General features: G+C 31.8%; 1 pseudogene; it reads right to left on the minus strand.

The window, feature by feature from the left end:
* Positions 1-5,160: 5,160 nt before the first annotated feature.
* On the minus strand, positions 5,161-7,317 carry LOC124924673 (annotated as a pseudogene).
* Between the last annotated feature and the right edge of the window lie 4,937 nt (positions 7,318-12,254).

Consider the following 12,254-nt stretch of genomic DNA (forward strand, 5'->3'; position numbering starts at 1 on the left):
AGTATCGCCGCCTCGTCTCCTTTATGGACACGGATATATCCCGTGTTCAAATCCGAGCGCCATCTATCCCATATCTGCTTGGCGCGTTCCAATCCGGTCTTTCGATAATTGTCAATAGGACCATTAGTAGCCTGGAACGGATCCTGAAAATAAAAACATTCAAATGTTATAAACAATTATTTAATGATTAATGTATAATTAAGTAATAATTATTACCGTCACAGCAGTCCAAATGTAATCCAATTGGTCAGCACTTAATGCCTTCCACTTCAGAAGACGATATGAGACGCCTTCTCACTTTCTAATAACCTTGAACAACATTAATTTAACACATTTGATATCCTTAAAACATTTCGCAATCCATATGATCAAACATTACACAAATACATAGGATAATCAAACATAAACATTTATATACACTTCTCTATATAATCAAACACATTCATGGACATTTTAACATTAAACACAATCTCAATTTTTAAAATAAAACACACACTTGATTATATTAGTTAGGAGTCTAGATTGGAAAGTAGAAACCAATTAATTTAACAATTTGTGAAATGGTAATTCCGATAGTTAATGGTATAACTTTCGGTTTTGATGGGTATTTCCAAAAGTTATACCATTAACTTTTGGAATTACCATTTCACAAATTGTTAAATTAATTGATTTTTAATCTTCTAATGACCTTGAACATCATTAATTAAACACATTTGATAACCTTAAAACATTACACAATCTATATGATCAAACTTTATACACATTAATGTGATCATCAAACACAAACATATATATACACTTCTTTATATAATCAAACACAATCATAAACATTTTAACATTAAATACAATCTTAATTTTTAAAAAACAACACACACTTGATTAGATTATTTAGGAGTCTAGATTATAGGTGAAAAACCAATTAATTTAACAAATTATGAAGTGGTAAAACCAAAAGTTTTATATATAACTTTCGGTTTTGATGGGTATTTCCGAAAGTTTTGAATAAACCTCTCGGTCCTGGCCTTAAACAGAATGTTTTTGGGAGGGACAAAATCGAAGGTTTATTTGAAAACCTTCGGTTTTGACCCTTCTCAACACTTAGAAATTTTTATACTTTTTTTTAATCAATGGACAAAACCAAAGGTTTATTTGAAAACCTTCGGTTTTGACCCTTCCCAACACTTAGAATTTTTTCTGTTTTTTTTAATCAATGGACAAAACCGAAGGTTTATTTAAAAACCTTCGGTTTTGACCCTTCCCAACACTTAGAATTTTTTCTTCTTTTTTTAATCAATGGACAAAACCGAAGATTTATTTGAAAACCTTCGGTTTTGACCCTTCCCAACACTTAGAATTTTTTTTGCTTTTTTTAATCAATGGACAAAACCGAAGGTTTATTTGAAAACCTTCGGTTTTGACCCTTCCCAACACTTAGAATTTTTTTTTGCTTTTTTTAATCAATGGACAAAACCGAAAGTTTATTTGAAAACCTTCGGTTTTGACCCTTCCCAACACTTAGAATTTTTTCTGCTTTTTTTAATCAATGGACAAAACCGAAGGTTTATTTGAAAACCTTCGGTTTTGACCCTTCCCAACACTTAGAATTTTTACTTCTTTTTTTAATCAATGGACAAAACCGAAGATTTATTTGAAAACCTTCGGTTTTGACCCTTCCCAACACTTAGATTTTTTTTTGCTTTTTTTAATCAATGGACAAAACCGAAGGTTTATTTGAAAACCTTCGGTTTTGACCCTTCCCAACACTTAGAATTTTTTTTGCTTTTTTTAATCAATGGACAAAACCGAAAGTTTATTTGAAAACCTTCGGTTTTGACCCTTCCCAACACTTAGAATTTTTTCTGCTTTTTTTAATCAATGGACAAAACCGAAGGTTTATTTGAAAACCTTCGGTTTTGACCCTTCCCAACACTTAGAATTTTTTCTACTTTTTTTAATCAATGGACAAAACCGAAGGTTTATTTGAAAACCTTCGGTTTTGACCCTTCCCAATAGTTAGAATTTTTTCTGCTTTTTTTAATCAATGGACAAAACCGAAGGTTTATTTGAAAACCTTCGGTTTTGACCCTTCCCAACACTTAGAATTTTTTCTGCTTTTTTTAATCAATGGACAAAACCGAAGGTTTATTTGAAAACCTTTGGTTTTGACCTTTCCCAACACTTAGAATTTTTTCTGCATTTTTAATCAATGGACAAAACCGAAGGTTTATTTGAAAACCTTCGGTTTTGACTCTTCCCAACACTTAGAATTTTTTCTGCTTTTTTTAAACAATGGACAAAACTGAATGTTTATTTGAAAACCTTCGGCTTTGACCCTTCCCAACACTTAGAATTTTTTCTGCTTTTTTTAATCAATGGACAAAACCGAAGGTTTATTTGAAAACGTTCGGTTTTGATCCATCCCCAACACTTAGAAAATTTTCAGCTTTTTAATCAATGGACAAAACCGAAGGTTTATTTGAAAACCTTTGGTTTTGACCTTTCCCAACACTTAGAATTTTTTCTGCTGTTTTTAATCAATGGACAAAACCGAAAGTTTTCAAATAAACCTTAGGTTTTGACCTTTCGGATTTTTTTAAAAACCAAAGGTTTATTTGATAACTTTCGAAATTACCCCTCTTTTTTTTTGTTAAAAATATACCATGTTCTATAATTTTATCAAATAAAGGCAATCTAATAATTAAATGAAAAGAAACCTAAATAACATTAATAAACCAAAACCAAAAGATAATAATAATTCATAATTATGAAAGAAAAATACACAAAAATGTAATCATTCGTACGGAAAAGATAATACATAATTAATCAAACAATATAATCTAGAAATTATTAGATGTGGGGGGAGGAGGGAGTGGTTGATTCTGCCTCATCAACAATTCAAGTTGCTGTTCGAGATTCTCCAATTTTTGCGCCATTTCTGCCTTGTCCGCTTTAATTTCAGTAAGCATTTGGTCTGCATCCCTCAATTGGATTTGCTCCAATTCCAGCATCATTTTTCTCACATCTTCCTCACGTGCCGGGACAGTTTCTCTGGTGTACGCCGAATACTCATCCATGACTCACCCATCCTAAATGCATTTCATATATATATTACTCAAACAAAATTACCGTAATCCAAATCTGATATAACTTAAATCAAACACAATAACCAAAATATATCATTCATTTAACAAAATCTAACAAAATCATATATATTTAACAAACTAACGTAAATCTAATCTAAACAATAACAAATCTAAATCAAACTGCCAAACAAATAATCTAAACTAACGGCCTAAATCTAGATAATATAAACAAATCTAACTTAATGAGTAAGTGTATTTCCATGACAGGTAAGCGGTCTTCTCATGGGTGGGTTTGGGGGTTTACATGAAGGATAGGGATCCTGGGCGAGGAAATCTTCGCTACCTTCGCTTCTCACCCTTCCTTCTCACATGGGCCCACTCCTGATTACCAAATTCACTCTTTCCCACTGACACTATATTGGATTCAGCGACTGTGAAGTGGAAATCGAAACTAGAATTATCAAAATCAATGGAACAAGACTCTTTGGTACCAAATCTTTGATGGTTATAAGTCTGTAAGTTTGTCCCTGATATACCAACTTCATTCGAAACCTGATTGGATGCTTTAGGAATGGGAACAATCTTGTTCTTCTCGATTCTGATAAAAAAATATAGTAGAACAGTTTCCTCCACAGCAGAGTTGTTGTTCATTTCTGACATTCATGACATCCTTTCGAGGCAACTTCAACAATTCAAAGCAACTAGTGCACAACATAAATGGGGCACCACCAGCTATAGGCTTATAGACCAAAAAAATGCACCTTTGAAGCGTCTAAAGATTCTTCTCCAGGTAAAAAAAATGCGTATCAAGTTTTCCTTGGCTTCCTCGAGTTAACTAGCTAGCATGCAAAGGTTCACGATTCATCTTCCAACTATTTTATTTCTCGAGATTATTTATGGTTGGAGTTATGGATATAGTGAAACATTTTAGACAAATGAAACATTCAAAGCAATATAATAATAGACATGTTTGATGCATATATAGACATTCAGAACAATATTACATAATGAAACATTGTATTTCCTTTTACTCTGTCATCTGAGCTGCTGTCTGCAATTGCAGAAAGATAGGGTGTTTTGTAGTCTTTTTCATGTAGTAGAGTAGTTTATGTTTTGTATTGGAAAATTTTGCAGGTTCAGAATCTTCATAGTATAAAATACAATGGAACAATTCAAGGTTTGAAATATATATATGGAGAACTGAGGGTTTTCGTGGACTATTCAATTAGGCAATGGCACTAATTGTGCCCGCATAGTCCCCAACTCAGCAGTCAAGTTCTTTAGCTATGAGGAAGCATCTAAGTATGTTGCCTCTCTTTGGTTCATCTTCAATTTATATACCCCTTTTATATGCAATAATTTGAACTAGATTTCTTCATGTTATATGATCTTAAGCTCCTAGAAGATTTTATAGTTTATTTATTTTGGAACATATTAAACTATTCTCTTCAAGTGGCAAGTGATGTCATTTATGAATCTCTAAAGGACTGGTTGATCAAAGCTAGACCATTCGGACTAGTTGAGGAGTCTGAGTTGAGCGTCACAACAAAGCTTGCATGTGGAGCAGCTGCTGGTACGGTTGGCCAGACCTATGCTTATCCTCTAGATGTCATCCGAAGAAGGATGCAGATGGTCGGTTGGAAAGGGGCTGCATCAGTCGTGACAGGCGGGGATGGAATGGAAAAAGTTGCACCATTGGAATATAAGGGTATGATTGATGCTTTCCGAAAGACAGTTAGTTCAATACGAGGGCATTGGTGCTTTATACAAAGGATTGGTTCCCAATTCTGTTAAGGTCAGGTTTAAATAATGAATGTAATATTCACTTCTATCTCAAATAAATACAACTTAAATAAATAATTATCTTCAAACACAGATGAGCTGGATTCCCTAAATAATGATATATGATTTGAAGTAGGTAACAGATTGTTTTAAATACAACTATTGCAACTTTCAAATAATTGAGGATAAAAGAATTTTCACTTATAAAGAAACAACTGCCCTTTAGTACAACATGGTCAATTAGCTTCAAATACAGAGATTCACGGTGATCACAAAACATTAAAAAAAGAAAGAAACAGGGAACTAATCTTCTTCTTCATCGTTGGCTGACTGCTTCTGCTTTTTCCATTTGTACGCAGCTTCGAGAATCTTCAGAGTTGGTGCTTGTGTTTCTTCTGGGAACAAGTAGTCAATGTATTCTTCGTATCTGTTCATTTTTAAACCAATATTATTCCTCATATCTTCTACCGAGAACAAGCAAAAACAAAACAAAACAAAAACATACCCTTCGAGACCATCCTCCGCTCCTATCTGCCGTCTCCTCTTTAGTTTCTTGGGCATCTTCGAACGGACTAAACTCTCATCGCCCAAATCTCCAAATTTGCGTTCAACAACCAACCACTTCTCCAACAGCATAGCTCTCTCTTCTTTCAGTTCCGGGGCTGAGGTTCTAAAATGGTTTATGGCTCTCTCAAATATTCCTGAAAATTCCAAGGGAAGATATATAAATATAAACCAACAAAACACACAATTCAGCATTGGTTGGTTGGTTTGTTTGTTTGTTGCTTACCTCTCCTCCGTTCAAGGCATTTGGCTGAGTCCAGGTTTTCCACAGCAGAAATTCAAACCTTAACATGTTTTGTTCTATCCAAAAGCCTCTCGTACAGTTCTCTAGCTCTTTGAAATTCTGCTTGTGATATTTCATAGTCAATGTATTTCTGCATACAAGTGATACACGAAATTAGTATATTATACTATATATATATGACTTTCAAGTTTCAAAAAAGAAAAAAGAATTTACCTTCCATAGAGCTTCAGGCATATCGAGAGCTGGTTGAGCAATTGCAAGCTCAAAGATAGCTCTAGCCCTCTCGGTTTCAATTAGGTCTTTCTCTAGCTCTGCATACTTTATCCAACCGTAGCAATTCTCGGGGGACCATTCCAAATACTTTTCATATAGCTTTCGACATCGATCAATGTTTCCAAGGTTTAGTTCTATCTCGATGTACTTGTTGAATATCTGTTTCCGGGAAAATGCAAATTCATATCAAAATTCTAAGCTCCTAAATGCATGGGTTATCCCACCCCAATCACTTTAACAATCAACCAACCAAGCTAAGTATGTTTTATAAATGATACAAATCAAATGGATGCTTACTCACTTTATGTTTCGGGCATCTTCCAATGGCGTTTCCAAGGATTTGTCTGGCAGCTTTCAGGTTGAGTTGCCTTATTTCAAACTTAGCAGCCATTAACCAAATTTTAGAAAACGAAAACTTTGCATGTGGAATTAAATTAAGAGAAATGATTAGGTGAGGGAATTTGGTGAGAGAATGACTTGACATAATTTTATTCGCTGAAAAAATCAAATAATTTCTCTATTTTCTCTCTTTCCTCTCACTTTTACATTTCCAACCAATGAAGGTGATTCCAAGTCATTCTCTCACCAAATTCCCTTTCTCTATCACTCCTCTTAATAAAATTCCCTTAAAAGAATTTAGAACAATTCTAAGCATAAGCCCAAAGTAAAACTTACCTGTATACATCTCTAGTCCGGCTCATATCTTGTGCATTAAGTTCTTCAAATAAAGCATAGTTAATCCTGAATTAGAAATTAAGAAATCAAAACAAAACAAAACAAAACAGATAAGAAAATATGAACTGGAATATGATGGAGTTTCATGTTTCATTCATACCACAAATATATATAACGCTTCCAATATCGCTTCTCTTCAGCTGGAGGAACGTTGGCGACAGATCTCTCGTAAACCTCGCGAATTCGATCTTTGTTTCCTGCGCTTTCTTCCAACTTAATGTAATCAAACCACGTGTCGTACTTCATTGGGTTCTTCCTCACTTCATCCTCGTACTGAAACCTTCTCTTCTTCGCAACAATGGCATCCTCTATACCATCCTTATCACCGTATTGCTTCTCAAAAGATACAAATTTTCTATACGGGTCTTCTGCACGCCCTTTTGGGATGTGATCCTTCTGCGATTCCTCCCATTGAGCGTACTTGATCCAAACGCTGTCGTTCAATCGGACGCGGCGGATTTGTCGAATTTCAAGCTCTTGCCTTTCTCGTGCTTCACGGAGAATCTGCTCCGCAGTGATCTGAATCGCGGCAGGAGTCTTATTCTTCACATGGGTGGGACGAGGAAGCTTAACTTCAGTGTCCTTCTTAGTAAGAAAACCTAAGGAAGGGTCTGATTCCTTGTTATTCCCTCCCATCTTCTTCGTTGACTCAAAATTTAGCCCATGCATGTCAAGAACTATAGATTGATAATTAGAAAGTGAAAAATAACAATTTAGAATACCAAAAATATAACTTTCTCTTTATAATTCTATCTTTATCTTTATTTATAGACTAACAAAAGATATAACTATTTCTATTTCAACCCTCATCAATTTTGGAAATAGAATCCCCGTCTTTGGAAATAGCATCCTCATCTTTGGAAATAGAATCCTCGTTATTCTGAATATTAGATTATTATAAGGGAAATAATATATTATGTTATTATATATTATATTATATTATTCTAAATTATTATTAATTAAATATATATTTATTATGGGATATATATTTATATAATTAATAATAATTTAAAATTATAATGTTATTTCTCTTAAATATATAGAAAATATCATACCGCAATATATCAAAAATATTGACTTTTAAGGTATACCGAAAAAAGGTAAGGTATGATACCGATACCGTAATTATTAGTACGGTAAATGTATGAGATTTTTATAATTTTGATATATCGAAATATACCGAAATACCGAAATAGTATTTATAAGTTAAAAGATAATATATATATATATATAATATTTATAAGGAAATAATTAAATAGATTTATATTAAGTTAATTATAGAAATATAATTTTTGAAATATTATTCAATATATACGATCTATATCTTACTGATGAGATTGATTTTTTTAAGTTAATATGGTTTGTAGGTATTAAAGGTATAATACCGTTACTGTACCGAAATTAAGGTATACCGAAAGTAAGGTAAGGTAAGGTAAATGTATGAATTTTTTATATACCGAAATTAAGGTATATCGAAATAGAGAAATGATTAGGTGAGGGAATTTGGTGAAGGAATGACTTGACATAATCTTATTCGCTGAAAAAATCAAATAATTTTTCTCTTTTCTCTCTTTCCTCCAAGTTATTCCCTCACCAAATTCCCTTTCTCTATCACTCCTCATCGAAATAAGGTATACAAAAATCTAAGGTAAGGTAAAAGTATGCACTTTTTGCATACCGAAATTTTAGGTAAGGTATAAGGTATGGATAAAACATTAAGATATACCGTAACAACTCACTCCTAAATATATATATAATAATTTAATTCATAATTTTTTTTAAAATTTTCAATCACAATATATATTTAATTAATAATAATTTAAAATTTTATGTTATAATTTTTATATAACTTATAAATAATATTAATGTAATATAGATTTAATTAATAATATATTTTTTAAAATTATTATATTTCTTTATAAAAAATATATATAATAATTTAATGCAAATATAGATTATAATGTTTTTTAAAAATTATTCTAAAAAAAATTATTTATAAAATAACTAATACAAATTATAAAATATAAAAATAAATAATTAAATTATTACCAGTTTACCGGTTAAACCATTAGAAAAATAGGAAAACCGAAAACCGAACCGTTTAACCGGTAAAAAACCGATTAACTAGAACCGATAGAACCGGTTAACCAATAAACCGTTAAAATGAAACCGGTTAACTATCGGTTCGATTGGGTTACCGGTTTTCCGGTTTTTTTGCATAGCCCTACATATATATATATAATTATGGTTAAAAAATAAATCATTCATATAATTAAGGTAATTTTTCCTAATTTATCTTAATTATTTTATCTTTCCTAATATATATATATATATATATATATATATATATATATATATATATATATATATATATATATATATATATATTCTTGTTCAATCCCAACAAATAAGAACGAAAGCCATATATATATATATAGATATACAAAAATGTATTTGATCAGAAATAGTTTAAATTATGAATGTATTCATTATTATTGAATCATCTATCTAACCTCCATCAAACAAAACCATTCTTATCAAAACCAGACCAATCTTAGTGAAGAAAAGTTTAGCATAAAACACAAACAACAAGAAGATAATTATAAAAAAACAACAACAAGTAGATAATTTAAGGCAGAAAAAAGCTTCAAACAAAAGAGACTATCACAAAGATAATTTTTTTTATATATATAAAAATGTCACTTATGTAAAACTATAGAACAATGGATACCTGAAAAATGTTTAAGAAAGAACATCCTCAACACAACAACTACGAATGCAACCCAACACAACAATTATGAATTCATCTTAAATCTAATCGTCAAACAATAATAGTCAAAACTTATGTTATACAACAAATTAATCAAGATCTAGACCAAACAAAAAGGAGAGAATGAGATATTGATTCGGAGAGATTGAAAGAGATACTTGTATGTGATGCCTCTGAGATTGAGTTTATGATCCGAAATGAAGAGAGAAAGGGGAGATTGATTATGGAATTTGATCGACTTCAGAAAGGGATCAGTTTCAATAAGGGACGGTAGTAGAGAGAAGGTTTCGAAAAGAGGAAAGAAGAGAAGAAAGAAGTTGCTCTTGGGTTTGCTAATTAATTGGGAAATTGTGATTGGTATAATAACTAATTGGAACTATGACTTCATTAATACCGATTAGTATTAAAACCAATCGATACTATGACTTAATAAACGCGGACAAAATTGTCGCCCATTTTTCTAGAGATATTTTGGGCTATACCAATTGGTATTATAACCAAATGGTATTTTTAATGGTCTTTTACCGATTAAATGTAACACCAATCGATATTATTAGAATAATACCGATTGATTATAATACCAATCATTATTATTCTAATATTACAGATTGATGTTACAACTAATCGATGGAGATGATCGTCATTTACATTTTCTTTACTAGTGTTACGACTTATGAAATTAGGAAAGAAAATATTTTATGTGTTCAAACGTATTTTAGAGATTTTATTCTTAATTTTGTGCTTGGTTACACGTAAAAAAGGGGCTACCACACAATGACTCACTTGTCTGTCACATTACAGTTTTTATTTTAAATTTTTTGTGATTTAAAATAATATTATTCTACACCTTTGTAAGTACTAAAAATCTACACTCCAATTTATAATATTCAAATAATTATTTTTAAATAAATAAGATCAAAATAATTAACTCCGTGGCTAAAAACTTATTTAAAACAATTAATAGAATTAATTAATGTGTTAATTAATCAGATTAATTAAGGATTAAGGCCAAAATAAAAAAATAAAACTATTTGAGATAAATATTGTACACATAATGACTCAAAATAATTTTAGAAAAATTAAAAGACAAAAATAAATTATTTTGATAAATTGTTGTATCCATTTCATCTAAAATTTTTTTTATTTAAATTTAAAAATATATATAAAATAAAAAATTGGTAAAATATTTTCCATATTTATTTTAATATTTTGTGTATATATAAAAAGATCAAATTTAAAGCCAAAATGGTGAAAAAAAATCAATTTCAAACAAACCCTTAAGGTTTTAAAACAAAAATAAATTTCTAATACGGTGTAGCCGAAACCGGGAGAAGAAGCTACAGTCTCAACCGCGCGCGTTGGATCAGCACTGGATTCTCATTGAATGCTCTAGGTGCTTCCATCCAGCCCGCCGCAGCTGAAGATGCGTGCATTCGGGATAAACATGATGAGGAGACAATCGTTAGCTGGATCGCTAACGGACCGCCCAAATACCAACGACGTTAAAAAGGAACACCAAAACACGCCTAAAACAATGTTGTTTTTGCCTCCGGTCGTCTTCATCATCGCGACACAACGAAGATAAGAATGAACAGTCGTGTTAATTTTAGATTTTTGGAACTCCTTCGTTGGTCTATAAAACACGCATTGTTGTTTATGGTGTTTTATGGTTGTGAATTTATCCTTATATAGTTTATAAACTATTTGGATATGATAGAACCGATCAATCGATTTAAATAACAAAAACACAAATTTGAATTTGAAAAAAAACGGGTTTGTTGTTCTTGGGTTAATTCGATCGAATCACAGATCAGAAAGCTTTCCAACATGATTTTAATGATGTTGGACAACTATTTGGATCATGTTTGACAATCCCGATCATGTTTGATCAAAATAAAAATTTTCCAAAATAAATGAAAATTTTGAGTTCTTGATTTGTTCAAAACGAACCGTCAGTGTTCTTATTTAAGTATCAGTCAAGTATATCTAGTATAAGGAATATATTGTATAGCTCCTTGCACTTCAAGATAGCCTTAAAATCAAAAACCCGATTTTTGATCATAACTGTTTTGAACAAATAAATCATCATCCAAGACGATCCATACCTTGAGATGATGATCAACATGTTCATGGGAGATTTGTGAAGCTACCCAAACTCTTAGATCAAAGAATTATAACTAAAAAAATAATTTAAAAAATCTACAATTCTTGAGGACAGAGGCTTGTTAGCCTAGGACCGAGAGATCTGACCGAGGATCCTTGGTCCGGACCAAAACCAATGATCGATAAAAATAATCTAGGACCAATGTTCTTTAGTTAGGACCTAGACTTAGGATCGATGTTCTTGAGCTAGGACCGAAAAATCTGACCGAAGATTCAGACCTAGGTTCGAGAGGTCTGACTTGGGACCGTGACTCCTAGGACTAACGACTGAGAAATCCAAACCTAGGACCAAGACTCCTAAGACCTAGGACCGAGAGGTCTAACCCTAAGACCGAGGATCTCAGACCCAGAACTGAGACTCCCGAGACCAAGGATCGAGGAACTTAGCTTAGAGCTAGCCCCGGACCGAGAGGTTTATACACCTCGACCGAGAAACCTAGCCCTAGGCTAGTCCAAGACCAATAGTATTATTAACTTTTATATATATATATATATAAGAGTAATGATACATACAGCACCCTTATACAGCACCTTTACACAGCACCTATCTCATTGGAAAAGAAAGAAAAAATATATCTTAAAAAAATAAAAGAGAGAGAAAAATATTTTCTCTTTCTTTCTAAATGAGATAGGTACTATT

This window comes from Impatiens glandulifera, chromosome 2 (genome assembly GCF_907164915.1).
Source record: "Impatiens glandulifera chromosome 2, dImpGla2.1, whole genome shotgun sequence".
NCBI classification, from domain to species: Eukaryota; Viridiplantae; Streptophyta; class Magnoliopsida; order Ericales; family Balsaminaceae; genus Impatiens; species Impatiens glandulifera.